Genomic DNA, 15,131 nt, shown 5'->3' with positions numbered 1-15,131 from the left:
TGTCTCTGCTGCCCCAGTGCTAGGATGGCAGATGCCAGACACAGTCTCACTTTTACTTGGACTCTTTGTCACCCTGACTGGTCTTCACACCTGTGTGGTGTGAGCCCTCTCCCCCAGCCCTGTTTGAGTGTTTTGACTGGCAGGACTGAGTAAACCAGTGAAAAGCGTGACCAGGTTTTCTTTCACTTGGAGCTGCCTGGCAGGCTTGATGTATGGGAGGGTGTCTTCTGAGTCTCGGCTCCCCACGTTATCATGATAAGTTGTTTAAATAATGGACCTGTGAGAAGCTTGTGCTCGGGTTCCCTATTGAGGACTCATGGCTAGCAGAAGCCATTTGTGCACACACCGGGGAACATGGGGGTGTCCTAAGACGGGAAGGTAGGAGTGGACAAGGTAGCAGAAAAACAGAGCCTCGTTCTGTGGCTTGGTGAATGCCCCTGGGATGCCCCGTGACAGGGTCAAGCCCTTTTATTGCTGCTAGGAGAAGGAGGATGAGATAAAGAGAGTGTACAGACAAGTAGGAATCCATTTTGTTTGTTGGGTGACCTTGGCACAGATTCTAAACCCTATGGAATAAATAGTTTTTTAAAGTACACAACCAAGGAACTGGGAAAATGGTTCAGTGGATAAAGTGCTTTCCATGCAAGCATGAGAGGACCTGAGTTCGGATCCCAGGCATCCATGTAAGAAGATGTACTTTGGTGTTCATCTATAAGCTTAGTGCTCATGTGTGTCTGTGGGAAGACAGAGGAAGAGTAGGATCCTTGCGGGGCTAATTTATTGACAAGCTCAAGGTTCAGTGAGAAACCCTGCCTTAAAATAAGATGGAAAGCAATATGTAGCTACTCATGCATATATATGCACAAACATGCACACACGGTCAGCTGAGGCCAAGTGTTTTAGGACTGCCCAGACTGTTTCTTCACTGATGTTGGGGTTTTAATAGTTTTTGTTTATTTCTGGTGCTGGAGATTCAACTTGAGTCTTTGTACACACCAAGCAAATGTTCTGCGTGGACTTAACGAGCTCTCCTACTTTGTTAATACTTTTCGAGAAGTCTGCTACATCTTGGCTGATGGCTGTCCAGCTTGTGTCCGCCTTCACATGTCGTTCCCTTCGTTCTGTCTTGGGATTTTGGGGTCCTCCTGTCTTGCTGCCTCTCAAGGTATGCTTCTTTCTATCAGTCTATATTATTGTCGTCTGTGTGATTCTGAGCTTGCTTTCTCTGGTCTCATAGTGCCTGCAGCCACAGAGCCCAGTTCTCATGCCACAGTCGCCACTTCTCTTTGGTACCTTCTGCTTTTGTGACTGTTTTAGATGCATTGGTGTTTTTGCAAAACAGGACTTTGACAGAAAAATTCCAGGGCTGTGTGAGTAGAGTCATACCGTGGTCCTGGATTAGGGGGTGGTTGGAGTAAATGGCACTCTGCCCACTCAGGGCTGGGTGGATACCCCTGTGGAGAAACCGATGCCTGGGGCTGGTGTCTGTGGGCGAGACATCTAGAATTCATGATGATGTTTGGTGGGAGGTGGATGGAAGATTACGTTATACAGGACTTTGTTGACGATTTCGGGGAGCCAGAGAGAAAGGATGAAATGATCAAAATACCACCTTGACATCAGGATGGCATGGCTGGAGTTCAGAACACCAGAAAAGTGGCATCCAAGTTTAAGAAGTCCTTTTGACTTCAGATGGGAGAGTTTTGTTGCCTGCAGCTTTAGGTGAGACACCTTGCAGACACCTGTGCCTTTTTGTTGCTCTAATTTAGTTCAAAAGGTTTTCTCATTCCACCCTACCCCAGCCCCACAAAGCTGAAACCCATGCCCTTGAACATTCCAGACAAGTGCTGTATTATTGAGCCTTCTCTAGCCTTGTTAGAATCATTTTGATAAGTTTAGCAGAAGTAAGGCGTGCTGAAGAGATAAGTTGTACTAGATGCTGATCATACCATTGTTTCTATGGAAACTCCCTCTGTGAGAAAAAGCAGTAGACTTCTGGGAGGAGGCATGTATCTCAGTCTCTGCCTACAGGAAGCCGAGGACTGAAGCCTGCCCTTGCTCACACTTTGGGTTTGATAATAATAGAGTGCTGTGATTGGATGAGGTTGTCAAGGACACTACAGATAAGCAGGCGTGTTCTGAATATAATTTTATGTTAAATAGTTTTTCTGTAGCCCAGAAGTGGGAAAAAGCAAAACAGGAATGATTCTTAAGGCCTTTGTTGTTTTGAGACAGGGCCTCACTATGTAGTATGGGCTGGACTAGAACTCAGATGGCCCTGGAACTGAGTTGATCCTCCAGCCTCTGCCTCCCAACTGCTACGATGGATGACAACTGCCTTTCCCTAAGCCCAGAAGTTCTCAGGCTTTGATCCACGGTAAGGTGACTTGTATTGAGTTGGGGAGAGGAGCAAATGAGGGAGGGAGATAGAAAGCTAAGTGTTTGAGACTTTTAAATTGGAAATAGTCATTGCTCAGGCACACGGAGATGATACTTAACACTCCAGAGCTCAGTGTACCGATTCCTCTTCCCCCTCTGTATCTGGCTTTCACGAGAGGCTGTGTATGCATGAACCTTGCATGCATGCACACACATTCAAACACACTTTTAAAGGGAACTTGTCTTGACCACTGAGACCACATGATCTGTGTGTGGTTTGGCTTCCCTGGCTGCAGAGAAGGCCCTGTGATTTTGTGTCCATGTTCCCTGAACCCTAGTTTTCAGGCTTCAGTTGTTCATGTGACCCAAGCAGGTGTCCTTCCCTGGGACTTTGGAAATATACTGAAGAAATATATACATCTCTCTTTGCTGCCTGCTCCATCAAGGAAGCCCCTGAAGATTAGAGAGGAGATGCTTACCAGGAATGCAGAGACTGGAGAGTTGTGTGCCCATCTGATGTTAGCTACACCACATCCCTTGGAAAGTCAGGACGACATGGTGTTAGATAAGGAAAATTCGGCTCAGCAAGTTTAAAGAAGAGTTTCCGGTTGATAGAAATTTTTTGAGCATTTTATATCAGGCGAGCTTCCTGCTGCCCAAGGCTGGTTTGTGGACAGTGTTTCCTGAGGTTATTTGATGGTAGAGTGCATTGGTTTGTTTCCATGAGGGGTGTGTTTGGTGTGTGTGGTGTGGGGTGTGTGTGTGTGTGTGTGTGTGTGTGAGAGAGAGAGAGAGAGAGAGAGAGAGAGAGAGAGAGCTCTGCATGGGGACCAGTGTGAACTGCTTCTGGAAGTTGACCTTCATAGTGGTGGTGTCATTGGGAGCTTGCAACCACTGACATTCTGTTCTCCCTCCTTTCCTTCCCTGCCTCTATCTTTCTGAAGTTTAATTTCTGTGAAAAGGTCTTATGAAGCCCAAGCTGTCCTGAAATTGCTTTGTAGCCAAGGCTGCCTTGAACTCTAGGCCCCTGCCTCCACCACCACATGCTTGGAGTCTAGGCACAGGGCATCAAGTCTGCCATGCCCAGCTCCCTGGGCTTTCTTGATGTTTTAGATTATTAAGGGGACCATAGTCCTTCTTTCCTGGCCAGTGTGTTAGAGCCAGATTTTATCCTCGGCCTCTAGCTTCGCCTCTGTGACTTAGAGTCGCAGTGCTGGTAACATAGCAGACTCACTCTCCCTTATTCTGGGGGTGGGGGTGGGGGAGGGAGGGAGCGAGAGGGAGAGGGAAGGGGGGGGAGAGAGAGAACAATTAAAGTGGTCTTCCAGCCAGGCCAGGCAGTGGTGGCGCACACCTTTAATCCCAGCACTCGGGAGGCAGAGGCAGGCGGATCTCTGTGAGTTCGAGGCCAGGGAACTCAAAGGGGCTGAGTGTTACTTGTGTTGAAGGACAAGCTGAAGCTCATAGTAGTAACCTCAGGTAGCCCATCCGTGTCTAGAGAAGCGGCTAAGGCAGCTCTATGGGGATTCTGGTGTCACAGAGAAACCTGGTTGTGCCTATCCTTATGCATATTACACAAATCCGTAGTGTCAATTGCTGTGTGGGAGGATGAAGCTGGAGGATTACTCGATTCCTGAAGGCCAGTCTCAACAACATAGTTAGACCCCTCATGCAAAAGTGCAGTTCAGAGAGTGAAGACTGTGTGAATATGGACGGCTTGCTGTCTCTCTTCTCCTGACTTGAACTGTGAGATAGGTGGATTGCTTTTTCCTGTTGTGGATTCTGATTTTTCAGCCTGCTTACCAATTGAGCCCCCATCAGACAGGAGAATGCAGAGTATCAATTTCAGTCTTCTCTGCGCTCACTCCTCTAGCCCATCACCTGCTACTTCCCTGAATCCTTGGTGGCCAGAATGCTTGCCTGCCTGCCCGTGTCCCTCCCTCCCACCCTCCCTCCCTCCCTTCTTACCAACTCTCTCCCTTCATTCTTTCCTTCTCTTTTTTATTTATTTATTTATTTATTTATTTATTTATTTATTTATTTTTTGAGGCAGGGTCTCACCGTAGCTCAGGCTCAGGGTGACCTCTAACTACGGAGAGTGGGGTGACCTTGAATCTTACCTGTGGCTCCCAAGTGCTGGGATTAAAGGCATTTGGCATCCTCTCCTGCTTGTGTGGGTTTTCCATTTCCGTTTGTGTTGCAGCCTGTAGGTCTGGTTGGTATTGCATTGCCCAGCCCTCCTCTGCAGATGGAGAGTTAATTCACATAAATCCTGACAGCATGCCAATCTGTTGATTGGATTTCCATAGACGATGAGTGCACGAGTAACAGTGCTTCAATAAGGATGTGTACAATTGAAAAATAAACTTAGGTCTCTTAAGTAATTTCCATTTTGATGCCATGATTATTAAAAGATGTGCTTTCTAAAAATGTGGTCATGTTTATTTTTCATCTCCAAGATTTTTCTGAAGCTGTGCTTGAATGTTATTTTGAATTGTTCAAAATCAACTAAAAGAGAAGATACATAGGATGAGATATTTTACTGAATCTGGCACATCCCAGATAAGAAGTGCCGTTTAGAACTCTTTATCCATGAAGAGGACCATATTGTGTTTCTAGACTGATTGTGGAGCTCTTGGGAGCCATCCACCCACACCTGCCATGTGCCATGTGCACCGCCCCTCACGTGTCCTCTGCAGGCATGCTGTCTGCCTCTGCTGTCTGCATCCCTTGTAGTCCACCACTCACTTCTGTGGAAGACGTGTGTGTGTGTGTGTCTGCATGTACCTCAGGCTCTCATCCTTGGCTAACTCTGCAGTTGCTTTACCACCATCATGGCTGGTCTCTGTTGTTTCTATCACCTCAGTCTGGCCTGCAGTCGCTTCTCCATCAGCCCTCCACTTCCTCCTTCTCCCGCTGTTGCCCATGCTCTGTACTCTGGAAAACCCCGCCAGAGCTTTCAGGCCCTTCCCAGCCTCTCTCTTGAACCTCTGCGATGCTCAGGCTCTGCCCTTCTCCGTGCTACTCCAGGCTGTGCGAAGCAGGGTTTCAGGCTGTGCTGTGTCCCGACAGCTGTATTTTGAGTGAAAATACAGAGACAGGTTGTGCGGGGTGGGTTTTTTGCTTTGTTGTGTTTTATGCTTTCATCAGATTATCCCGTAGGCAAACCGGTGTGGTATTTTCTTGATTAATGATTGATGTGGGAGGGCCCATCCTGCTGTGGTGGGTGCCACCCCCGGGCAGGTGGTTCTGGGTAGTACAAGGAAACAGGCTGAGCAACCCATGCGGATCAAGTACGCATCATCCTTGGTGGTTTCTGTTTCAGTTTCCCCCTCCACGGTCCTGCTCTGCTTGAGTTTCTGCTTAGGTTTCCCTGATTGATGAACTACGAATAGGATGTGTAAGCCAATGAACCAATCCCCTTTCCCCCGAGTTGTCTTTGGTCACGGTCACTATCATAGCACTAGAAAGCAAGTTAGTACACAGAATGGTTGTGTGTGTTGTTTGTATAAATGAACAACCTCTACTTTCCCAGTGTGAACCATAAGGGCACAGACATAAATGACTTACCCACTTAAGTAACAAGTCCCACCAATGAACTTAACAGTGTAGGTCGGAATCACAGAGAAACGTGGGCATGACACAGCCATGTAGGAACTGCCTCTGAACTTTTGAGCGCACTAGACCAGTGAAAGGTACAACTGTCTCACCTGCATCCAAAAGAGACACAGTACATTTTGGGACACAGTGACAGCCGCTGACCATCAGGTGCCCGTGTTGTGGGATGGGGTGGACAGGTGACAATTTCCCAACTGTCCCCAGGGTGTGTAGCTCAGCACAGACCTCCCTTGCTTATAACCTCAGTCCACTGGGACTTGCCTTAACTTCTCTGTCCTGCAGCTCATTTGCCTCTACCTAGTTGCCATGACGGGCTCTGTGAGCCTCCAGCAACTTCCGGATTAGACTTGTGAATATCTCTTCTACCCACCACAGGGATTCTCTTTATGTCTCTGTTGTTCCCGTCTCTGCCATTCTGCAACCTACATGTCATCGTGGGAAGTGCCCATATGATCTTTGAGTTAATATTAATAATATGACATTGAAATAAAAAACACTGTGATTGCCAATGGTCAGATTGTAGGGAGAAATCAGCATTACTCAGTGAATCATCACTGACAAAACTGGAGACCTGCGTAGCTTGGGAGTTTGTTATTCTGTAGATACGAATATTATGGAAAGGGCCAAATGTGTCCACTGCGATCCAGATGTAAGGTGTGCCCAGCATCCTTTTTGCACACTAATTGCTGTCCTGAGAGATCAAGTCCTGGGCCTCCATGCTTGTAGGTTATATTGCCCTGTGACCAGAATGCCCTTGTCCCTATTTCCTCTGGTTCATACTTCAGGACCTAACCTCTGCAAAGCCTCTTCCCAGCACCCTCCCTGAGTCGGGGGTGACTTAATATCTTCCAGGGATATTACAGTGGCCTGTGGTCCCTGATTGTTTGGGATCATGCCTGCCTGCTGAGTGTCACTCACAAGTCTCTTGCCTTCTGTGTTTCAGCTTTCACCTGTGTATGAAACTGTGTTTGTGTGCAAAGGTGGTGTTAGGGTAAACCGAATTCAAGTGTGTTAATTGTTCATGAAAGTGCCTGCCCAAACATTCTATTATTATTTATATTTAAATGTATTAATACGTTTTACTAAGCAAAAAATCTATTCTTATTCTACTCTAATTGTGTTTCATGTTTTGGGTCTTGGGTATTAAACTCTGGCTTTCCTGCATGCCGAGCACTTTCTTTGCCAGTGAGCTACATACACCACTGCCCTCTTAGTTGATTTCGATATCCTTTGAGACAGGATCCTGCTATTTATCCTTGGTAATCTGAAACTTGCTATGTATATTAGGTTGGCTTCAAACATGGCAGCATCCTCCTGCCTCAGCCTCTTGAGTGGTTGGCATGGATTACTTGGCTCTAGATTTTTTTTTTGACTGTATCCTACATAACCCAATCTGACATTGAATGCACTATGTAGCCAAAGCAGTCTTTGAACTCATGGTGTTTAAGCGGGATTATAGGTAATGACTGGTCTGACTGTAAAATTTCCACTAGCAAATTTATAATTTTGACACAGTTCCCTTTAAAAGTCAGTGCATATTTTGAATATAAATGTCATATACGAGCTCACTTTATACCTGTGCTAATAAGTGAAGTACTCAGCCATAAAGCACTTATATTGGAGTATGATATCATAAGGCTTAGAGACTAAAACCCATATTGTCCTTTTGTGCTTAACAATGTCAGTGTACTGCCGTACTTCCTTATTGTAATTTATCTCCTTGCGAGTTAATTATTGCCTTGCTGCACCTTGCCTGTATTAATTCGGATGTTAGTGGTTCAGTTTCCAGGTGTTTGTATATATTTGTATTCAGTAATATGTGTGTACTATTTCTGAACTCTTAGACTTCATTTCTCCTTGCTGCCTACCTGCTATGTTCCCGCTTTGCCCCTTGCCTGCCTTCAAACCCAGAGTCTATGCATGCTAGGCAAGCACACTGTTGTTTTTTTTCTTTGTACATTTCTGGCTTATTATGTCAATCACAATGATTGATCTCATGTCTTCTGACCTGTTGACCTCACCCCTGCTAGAACATGAGCATGCCAGAGGAGCAATGAGATCTAGACTAAGACTTGAAAAGTGGATGGAGTCAGTGGAGTCAGCACACAATGGTGTGACCAGCCAGCATCCTCTGAGAGCTCATGTCCGCGGGGGCCCTGGTGGTGGCTGAACTGTATGCAGTTGTTCTCGGAGAAGTGGTAGAGAGAAAGCCCAGTGTACTGGGTGATTATGGCAGCTGTGGGCCAGAGCCGGCTCAAGTGCCCTGAATGAGGCCAGCCACAAATGGGGACAGCCCAGTGAATGATTCCTTTGTCACCAGGTGAAACCAAGTCCTAGAAAGTATCCCTAACAAAGGGTGCTGCTCTGCCAGAGTGGACAGAGCGCTGTGGAGACTGTTTGAAAGCTTTCGTTCAGTGGCTGAAGTTTCGGCTCAGTAAAGATAGATGTGCCAAGACAGGATTGGTAGGGAAAGGCAGGGGCTGCCTATTATAGCTGCAAATATGTAATATTTAAAGTGTCGTTGGACCATGGGTGGCTGTCCTAGGGGATTGCTGTCCTCACAGAGGTGGAAGCAGCTTGGAGCTTGTGCTGCAGGTGTCCTAATAGTTATTACATATTAGCTTGTAGCTATTCCCACCCACCTGCCCGTGTGTGTGTGTGTGTGTGTGTGTGTGTGCGCGCGTGAGCATGTGTGCTCATGCAGAAGTCAGTGTTGAGATGTCTTTCTCAATCTCTACCTTATTTTAGAGACAGAGTCTCTGAACCTGGAGCTTGCTGTTTCGCTGAGATTGGCCCGTGAGCTGCAGGCATCCCATTCCCCTTCCCCTCCATTGCCGGGATTGTGAATGCTTGCCACTACATGAGCGCTGGAGATCAGAACTCAGTTTCTTATTCTTGCACTGCAGCATTTGGCTGACTAAGCCATCTCCGGTCCCTTTTCTATTTCTTCCCTGGTTTGATGAGGAAAGTCTATACGTGGTCACACTTTTCCATTTTGTCCTTAGCTTTGGGCAGATGTTAACTGCCATATTTAACTGATAGAATAAGAACATTTCATTTCTCTGAAAGTTTTTGGTGCTCTTCTAAAGAGTGGGCCCCAGACAACATTAGCACGTAATTTCACTAGCAAGTTCTGTCTGTGATAGAATTTCACCAGTGTTTCTCCTGGCTGTGCAGCTTTTGTCTTTAGAAAGTTATTGAACATTAAAGCGATCAGCATGTATGGTTTATATCTGGAAAGATGACCCCGATTTATTACCGAGGACTTGGCCAGTGGCCTCTCTTGGTGGCCCCCTAAGGGTAATACTGTATTTCGATGGAATTTACATATTCCATGAATGAAAAGAAGCCCGTGAGATTCACTTCTTGTGATCTCCCTCCTTTGCCACATTATACTTTTCTTACCAGTGAAAAATAGAAGACCCCGGCAAACTGAAGGGGAAAACGAAGCAGTTGTCACCGGTGCCGTGGGCTCACTCAGTAGGACAGCTGCTGATGCAGGTATGCGTCTGTGGTTGAAGCTTTGGGCTTGAATCCCAGCCATACTCTTTGCAGCCTAGGGCCAGGCTTCAATGCCTTGTTAAACTTCAATGATCTTGTAATTGGACATTTTCTAAAGATTAAAGAGTTAAGAGTAGAGAACAAAGCCTTGTGTGAGCAAGGTAAATCGTGGAGAGGTTTTGTCTTTTGGACAGTTTTATGTAGCTCATGCTGGCTTCAAACTCTCCTCATAGCTGAGGATGACTCTTAACTCCTGATCCTCTTGCTTTATTTCCCCAGTGCTGGTATTCCAGGCATGAGCCACTGTGCCCAGTGTTGTGTGGTACAACTTTGTTCATACTAAGCCAGCGCTCTCCTACACCGCAGCCCGAGAGTGATGATTACATTAACATAGAACTGAATATAGATGCCAGCATCCGGGCTCCGGGCTCGTCCTGCCTGTCAAACCCTAACTGTCGACGCCATTGTCCAGTTGGTCTTCATTACTGTTCCCACCTTACAGACACATGGCTCTTATTTTCAAGATTGCTTTCTCCTTAGTCCTGCCATAGTCATACAATTTCAAACCTTCCCCTCCGTCTTTCATGGGGTCCCGCTATGTAGCCCAGGCTGACCTTTAACTTGTGATTTCCCAGTAGCACACCTCAGCCACACCTCAGCATGCTGACTCAGATTGTTTTCAGTGTAGGTAGAGCAAAGCAGAAATTTGAGCATCCTCGTCCGAGTCTCTCCCGAGTCGACCCAGCTGCACAGACCTTCCTTAGGAGGGTGCGGCTTAACTCTGAAACCGCATGGTAAGGCAGTAAGGGGTTCTTGTTCCATCAAAAGTCAGTTTCCATGAAATGGTCCCCCTTCAGAGTGCTGCTTAATGTCTTGTGAAAAGATAGCTGGGTTATCATTGGTGTTCATTTCTGAGGCAAAGCCCCATGCAGTGCTGATGGCCTCCCAAGCTGCTATATAGCTGAGGATGACTTTGAACCTGTGACCTGACTCTTACCTCCCAAGTACTGGAGTTACAGATGTGCATCATGAGGCTCGGAAATTACTGTGTTTATTTGGTTGTTTGAGACAGGGTTTCTCTGTGTAGCCTTACCTGCCCTGGAACTTGCTTTGTAGACCAGACTGGCCTTGAACTCACAGAGATCCACCTGCCTCTGCCCCCTAAGTGTTGTGATTAAAAGCATGAGCTGCCATCACTCAGGCAGAGATGGCTGGTTTTTAAACACATGTTTATAATGTAATAATATGAGCATAGGATATCCACTGTCTGCTGACTTTCAGCTTGTTGGGATTTATAGACTAGAACTCACCTGATTAGAATGTACTACTTTTGGCTATATGTCCATAATATGGGCATCTCTTGGTTAGGGTTAATTCTTAAAGAAGCCAAGGACTTGTAGGCCAATTAGTGCATCATGCTGACAATGTGTCTTTGAAATGTCACTATTGACCACAGAGGCATTGGTCACAATAGTCAAGGGACTGGATGGATCCTCTGAAGACCTGCGACCACCCACACTGCAAGGAGAGAACGATTACCTATCTGCGTTGTCAGATAGTGTTGGGGTTGTGTCGCCAGTAGAGCCAACCTCCAAAATGAGTCCTGTGGAGACCACTGGGGATGGTGTTGAGGAGCCTGGGCATCAGTGAGATGACGGCTCAGCAGGTGAAGGCAATTGCCTCCGAGCCGACCAACCTGAGTTCAGTCCTCAGAGGCCACTTGGTGGAAGGAGAGAACCAACTGCTGTGAGTTATCCTCTGACCTCTGCGCTGTGTGCTTGTGCACACGTACAAGTACAAATCACTAGCTGTAAAACTAAACATTAAAAAGAATGTGGATAAGCGTTGCTAAGTGATAGAATCTCAGAGTTTAGGAAAATCTTAGATATCTGAATTCTGATTTTAGGCTTAGATGCTTCATTGACAAAAGATAAGAAGTGGTATTCAGAGGGACTTGACAATTGCAGATCTCAACTGAATTTAAACACCTCTGTAGAAGATGGAAGCCTGGTCTCGGAGCCCTCGATAACAGCAGCAGAAGTGTGCACACTGTTGCTAAGTGCTGCTGTGAGCGTTCTGTTCCTTGTTTGACAAAAACTTGATGCCGCTTGTTCTGCCATCATTGCCATGTTACAGAGGGGCAAACCAAGGAGCAGAGTTGTTAGATATTTGATAGGAGCTGACTTGGAGTTTAAGTTGAGGTCATCTGCTTCCAGAAAGATCTGAGACTTGCAGAAGATGAGTAAAAGTGATATTAATATAAATCTATATTTATGTTGTTGATAAATATATATTTATATAACTTAATATATTATATATATTGCCTTTACTCACTATATATATGTGTGTATGTATGTGTATAAATATAAATATATATGGAAGTTTTCAGAGTTTGGTGTTGTGTTAAACACTTGGAGGAATCCCATGATTCTAGAGGCCAAAGCAGAGAGATGCTAAGTTCAAAGCCAGCCTTTGATGTGGAGATACTATTCCAGAAAACCAAACCAAATCAAAACAAAACAAAAGGAAGCAAAAAGAACAACAAAAAGGAAAAACAACCCACTAAACCAAAAAAATTAGTAGAAATACCTACTATATTAAAAATAAGTATTTGAGAAGTAATAAAGATTTAGTTTTACCAAATGAATTTATTTTTCAACAAGGTCTTGCTATGTAGCCCAGGATGGCTTCAAATGGCTAGGAATTCTTGTGTGTGTTATCACACCCAGTTTTTATTTCATGCTAGGGTTCAAACCCAGGACTTCATACTTGCCTAGGCAAGCAGTCTAGTCAGTGAACTATACTCCCTACTCCTAATTTAGGGATCTTAGTAGGATTTTGGGGACCTGCAGATACTTTGGACATAAGGCTATGGGTCCAGCTTAGTGGAAGAACACTGGCCTGCAAACATGAGGGCCTGGGTTTAGTCCCTAATACCACAAAACAAGCAAATGCAAAGAACATTTGGGCTCTTGATTGTTTGACCATTACCATGATCTCTAAGGAAGGACAGAGTGATGTTAATCCTGGGGAAGTGGAAGATGAATGACCATGTTCTTGCTGGGGAAAAGACTGGGAAGCCTTGTCCCCCCGCCCCCCAGCATGCCTTTTTTCTTTTCTTATACTCTTCAAGCTTACCCCATAGAAACCTGTAGGATTCTGCAGGTTCCCTTATTAGCTAGTGAGTGGCCCATGCTTGGGAGACTTCCATATTTACTGATTAAGGTCACTGCAGTTCCTTCTGAGGAAGCAATTTGTATCGATAAGAAACTGGACCAGACACTTATCTGGCTGTTTGGTTTTCCATTTGGGACAAGGTCATTTAAATCTCATTTCCAGAAGAAGAAAGTCAAGTTGAGAGAGACTGGAACCACTCTCCCAAGGCCACTTAGCTGTCAGGTGACTTAAACAAGCCAGCTACTCCCCTGTCTCTGTTCTTTTCTGATGCTCCAGCAGGCTGGGAGTGGGGTCTGGCATTCAGATCCAGCTCTGCCGCAGCTCCCGTAACTCTCAGTATTTTACTATTGAAGATAAAGGCTGAGCAACTAAATACATGTTCTTTTCCCTTTCTAGTTGGGCTTGAAGTCTTTCTTTAATCTATGTAGTTTAAAAAAAGTTGTTTTTGATTGTTTTGAGACAATCTCAATGTGTGATTCAGGCTGGCCTTGAACTCAGGATCTTTTTGTTTTAGCCTCCTGAGTGCTGCACTTAGAGGCATGCACCATCATGGTCAAGGGGTTTCCCTTGTGGCTCTGTGGCTTTATTAGGGCATTTCTTAAAGTTCTTTAGCTGTAAAGATGATGGTCTAAGGCACAGGAAAGAGTCAGGGAATTGCAGAGCTATTTCCAGCTCTAAAAATTTGGATTCCATTCTTTTGAAAAAGATGCTCCTTACTTTCTTGGTGTCCCAGCTGTGAGAGCAGTTTCTGTTGCTGTGGCAACCACACTCCAGTAGTCCTATCAGGAAATACGATGCTTCTATCTGTCTAATCTTGCTTTTCAGTCCTGAAATGAGGGCACAGTTTCCTTCGAAGAGTCCTGTGAAGTACATGGCCTGTAACAATCCTCCTCATTCTGACGTCTTAGGATCTGCAGCAGAGAACATCTTGGGAGGGATTTCTTCAACTCTGACATTACCCATTTTCCACATGTCCCCATACAGCTGAACATGGCTTGAGAAAAGCACACATTATCTTTAAAGGGTCTCACATTATATAGGATGGCCTCCAACCCCCCTCTGCAGCTGAAGAGGACCTTGAACAACTAATTCCTCATGCTTCTGCCTTTACCTCCCGGGCAGCATATCAGAGCCACAGGTCGCCGTGCCCAGCTTCCTCCTGCCACATTGATTGTTGCCCTCTGACAGTGGGCACACAATACTGAGCAGACCCGAGATGCTGCCTGTCAATTGTACCGCACTTTGCCTGTCCATTCTCTTTGACAACTGTGCCTGGTTGTACTTGTTCTGCAGATGTCCACAGGCTTCGTTCTTTCAGCTGGTTCCTTTTTCAGCAAGAAGCAAAGACAATCAGAAGACAGCTTCCGTCCTCCGCAGCTGTCCGTGTAGTCATTCCCCAGCCCCTGCCCCATGTCTCTCCGCTCATCCTCCTTATTCCACCCTAGGCGCTCATCTCTCTCAGTGCTACACGCCAGTCTGTCTCCACCCCGTGTGTTTTCTCAAGGGCACTGACACGTACAAGCTTCCTGCTCTTTCCTCTGTCATCAGTTTTGACTGAAGTCCCCCTGGCACACATGTTACTATTTCCCTTCATTCAATAAAAGCTTCTTCTCTAGATTCTGATTTCCTCTTGCCTCTGGCCGGTTTCTATTTACCCTTTATGGCTACAGACGTTTTCATCCTCTCCAAATGGACCATTTGAGCAGCTTGACTGTGTTCACTGTCTGGTGTCTCCTTTTCCATGCTCTCCTGAGCACGGAACTGAGATTCAGACCCTGCTCGCACTCCCCTCCCTCTGCTTTAGTCAGGACTCCAGGACTGTTTCTTTGCTGAAGTCCCTGGTCAGGTCAGGTCCCTGCCTGCTCTTACTCTGAATCCACTGAAGTTCATTTCCTCCTCCATAATCGCTCTTCCCTGGGCTCTCTGGACACTATCCCTGGCTGTGCTTTTCCCATAGGCTACTCTTTAGCCTCCTTTTCTGGTTCCTCATCTGTTTAGCCTCTAAATGGCGTGCCTCTGGCTGCACGGTCCATGAACTTATCTACAGTTACACTTGTCTATAGAAACATGTCTACAGAATGGGGTTTCTAACTGCAGCTCCCACCCCATCGCAGGCTCCTTTATCCAGTCACTAACTAGGCCTCCAGTGGGTCCTTCAAACATAGTGGGTGTTTCAGATATAGCTTGTCCAGGAGGGAAGCTAGTCTGCTAATGCCTAAGATGATCCTGCTTTGGCTGGTAGCCCACACTGTCCCTTCAGAGAAGCCATTGTCGCATTCTTTTTTTTTTTTCTTTTGGTTTTTCGAGACAGGGTTTCTCTGTGGTTTTGGTTCCTGTCCTGGAACTAGCTCTTGTAGACCAGGCTGGTCTCGAACTCACAGAGATCTGCCTGCCTCTGCCTCCCGAGTGCTGGGATTAAAGGCGTGCGCCACCACCACCCGGCAAATGTTTTCTTT

The 15,131-nt window shown here is 46.0% G+C and overlaps 1 protein-coding gene across 9 annotated transcripts in view; it reads left to right on the top strand.

Moving 5' to 3' along the window:
* Positions 1–15,131, top strand: part of Carmil1 (capping protein regulator and myosin 1 linker 1) — a 264,062-nt gene that overhangs the window by 44,570 nt on the left and 204,361 nt on the right. The window contains exon 1 of one of the 9 annotated variants that reach the window (XM_057787239.1): positions 2,359–2,377. The exons of the other annotated variants lie outside the window; for them this stretch is intronic. The gene's annotated coding sequence lies outside the window, so the exon portion shown is untranslated. Of the gene's footprint in view, positions 1–2,358; positions 2,378–15,131 lie in introns of those variants that run through there. 9 annotated transcript variants of the gene reach the window in all.

The sequence above is a fragment of the Chionomys nivalis genome, chromosome 13 (genome assembly GCF_950005125.1).
Source record: "Chionomys nivalis chromosome 13, mChiNiv1.1, whole genome shotgun sequence".
Lineage (NCBI taxonomy): Eukaryota > Metazoa > Chordata > Mammalia > Rodentia > Cricetidae > Chionomys > Chionomys nivalis.
Note: the sequence above shows the minus strand (reverse complement) of the source record. Positions and strands in the feature narration are given on the sequence as shown.